Below are 3103 nucleotides of genomic sequence, written 5' to 3'. Positions count from 1 at the left end.
CTGGTGCGTTACGACTCCCAGGACTGAACCAACGCAGCTCCTCCAAATGCTCTGCCGAGCCGCCCGCTGCCAGCCGTGTCAACGGACGCAGGAAGGCGCGCCGATTTTCAGAACCTCCTCGCCGATCTAAAGCGTACGGTCGAACTGCAGATTAGGCCCCTTGCGGACCCACGCTCAGGAAGATTCCTTTCGCGACGAGCAGTTAACGCCCCACACCACGGAGCCGCTGCTCGCGTCGCTTACGCTGATGCCGCGGTCTGCGTGCTGTCCCTCTAGCACCGGCAGAGAAGTCGCTTCTTGATGCCCCGACTGCCAACTCTCCACGACAGCCCATACGGCCACTTCTTAAATCCACGCGAACCGCCCACTTTTCACCTTTCCCGCTAGAGGGAGACACCGACGCCTTCAATTGCGACGAAGGCGCCACCGGCAGAAAACGGAGGGCGACTGCTTCACGCTACGCGCTATGGCGCGCTTTTCAAAGCTAACTTTACTACGGCTCAGCAGTGAATAGAGAGATTCGGTCAGTGACAGAGGCGGGAGTCAGTCTAGTATGCCACAGGAATGTGGTAGGCAATCAGCGTCTGCCCTAAAGAGAACATCCTCCACCACGAACCGCTGGGTGTAAGTTTCGAACGAGAGCGCATTAGGGCATTCTTTTATATGGCTCTGTCATTATTGGATGCTTGAATAAGTGATCCTCTGGTATTACGTACAAAAGCATAAGATTTGCTTAGTTTAACGTGACACTATGACTAACTTCATTTACTACAGTTGTGGCGAATAGGCGAGAGGCTCCCGAGCCTCCTTTTATTTTGAGTTTCGCGTAATTACGTGTGCTTTTATCTAACTGGGAATGAGAGGTTTCGTTCAGATAAAGGAGCTACCGACGGCGTGCTCTTTTCCTAAACGTTACGGTACGACGAACGATTTTAGTCATGATGTGGTTCTATTTTTTGGTAACCCGCATGCCGTTTTGGGCTCATGGTTTGCCAGTACCGTGACGGAAATACTCTTGTATCTGGCAGAGTAACTTTTGACCATTAGCATCCCATATGTTCAACATTTTGCTGCTACTGTTGAATGGTGTTGTTCAAACTGTACATCTCAAAGCAGCAAATCTAATGAATACCTACACGTGTGCGGAATGTTCCCACCTTCGAATTTCTTGAAAATAGTGTAAATTCTGGCCTTCAGCCCATCATCTGTCTAGAATCCGGTCACTGGGGGCACGTGTTTCCAAACTGCGTTAATGGACGTATAACCCTAAGTATAATGTGGAAAATTTATCTTAGTTTCTGAGTCCCACATTTTCGTTTCCTTTTATGTGATGGTCATAGATGTATTTCGCGACTCTCATTCCTGATAGTTCTGGGAACTGCCTGAAAGATAACAAATTGTAAAGGTAAATGTTGTTGGATTCCTGATTCTCCGCTTCCACTATTGTATTGACTATCACGTCCTGGAACCTGGCTGTGTGCCGTTGTTTTACTATTATGTTACTGTTTTCCGTGGCTGTTTATTGAAGGACTGCTTGGGCAACAGTTCGTCGTAGAATTCCTTTGTTTCTTGAACTGCGTACCCTCCTTATCCTTCTAAATGTATGACAATCTGTAGCGAGCTGTCCTTTAGACGATACACCGATGCGATTAATAAATTCGCACTGTCGTTAATGAATTTCATTTTTACCCTAACGCAATCCACATACCAGACTCAATTTTCTATCCGTGCTTACGACGCCCTAGCTCTGTTGGTATGCATGGTGCCTGTGTTTTATTAGGAAGCAATTCGAAGAAGTTAACGGATCGTCAGAAACTTTACCTTCTTCCTAGAAAAATAGATAAGTATCATTCTAGTTATTAGTTGTGCATAGAAATAACGACAATAACTTTAATTACTGGGCCAGTTCACTAGGATTAATCTAAATTTTGTGGCGTGCGAGCAGGGCTCTGAATGTGAGTAGACGAACGTAAATGTGATCCCTCACAGTCATGTAGGAACGGGAAAAGGTAAATACCCACCAGAAACTTTTTAACACTCCTTCCGCATTTTGAATGTATAAAGAAAGACGGAAAATAAATAATATGTACAATATGTACAATATGTACAATAAGAATTGACCAAGGACATGTGCCCATATTAGAAAGAGTTTATGACCGGGATGCAATCTTTCGCCACTATTACGCAATCTGTACAACGAAGAAGTAATGACGAAAATCAAAGGAAGTTTCAGAAGTGGAATTAAAATTCAGTGTGAAAGCATATTAGTTATACGATTCACTGTTGCAATTGCATCTCAAAAGTACAGAAGGATTACGGGATCTGTTGAAGAGAAAAAAAGGCAGTATCGGTTGCAAAATGGTTTTTTATTTATTTAATTAGTGACACGTTCCACTCTCACATGAGCATCACCTGACATCTGGGAGAAAAACAAGTTCCCCCAGTACAAAATTATGTGACAGGATTCAGCTATAAAGCTACATTGTCAGTTAAATAAAGTAACTGGGAAACCATGACACGAACTGTGAAAAGAGTAAGAGATAAGTTGAATGGAATGAACGATCTAATAACTATAGAATACGGATTGAGGTTAAACCAAAGAAAGAGGAACGAGAAAGAAAATTAGTGATAAAACTTGGTAATCGCCAAACAGAAGAAATTCTGTAACTGTCGAAACAAAGAGTATATAGAAATAAGACTAGCGCAGGCAAAGAGGGCATTCCTGACCCAAAGAAGTCTCGTAGTGTCAAACACGGACCTTAATATGAAAAATAAATGTGTGGGAATGTACGTTCGGAACACAGTAATAATTGTGTGGAGGTGAATCACAGACTATAGAAAAAGCAGAAAATAAGAGAATCGGAACGTTTGAGGTGTGGTACTATAGGAGCACTGATAAGATAACAAGTGAGGAGGTTCTCCACGAAATCTACAAGGAAAGGTAATAAAGAGAGCTGTAGAGTGTGGTGAAAACAAGTCTTGGTTGCAGAATTACAACTGTGTTAGAAAGGCTTGATCCTAAGCTGCAACTATAAAGATTAAAAATTTAAAATTTTTTTGAATCTTATCATTATAGTGTTTGTAAGTGGATTGTGGGTGCCCA

Source organism: Schistocerca nitens, chromosome 7, assembly GCF_023898315.1.
Source record: "Schistocerca nitens isolate TAMUIC-IGC-003100 chromosome 7, iqSchNite1.1, whole genome shotgun sequence".
In the NCBI taxonomy this organism is placed as follows: domain Eukaryota; kingdom Metazoa; phylum Arthropoda; class Insecta; order Orthoptera; family Acrididae; genus Schistocerca; species Schistocerca nitens.
This window is presented reverse-complemented; position numbering follows the sequence as displayed.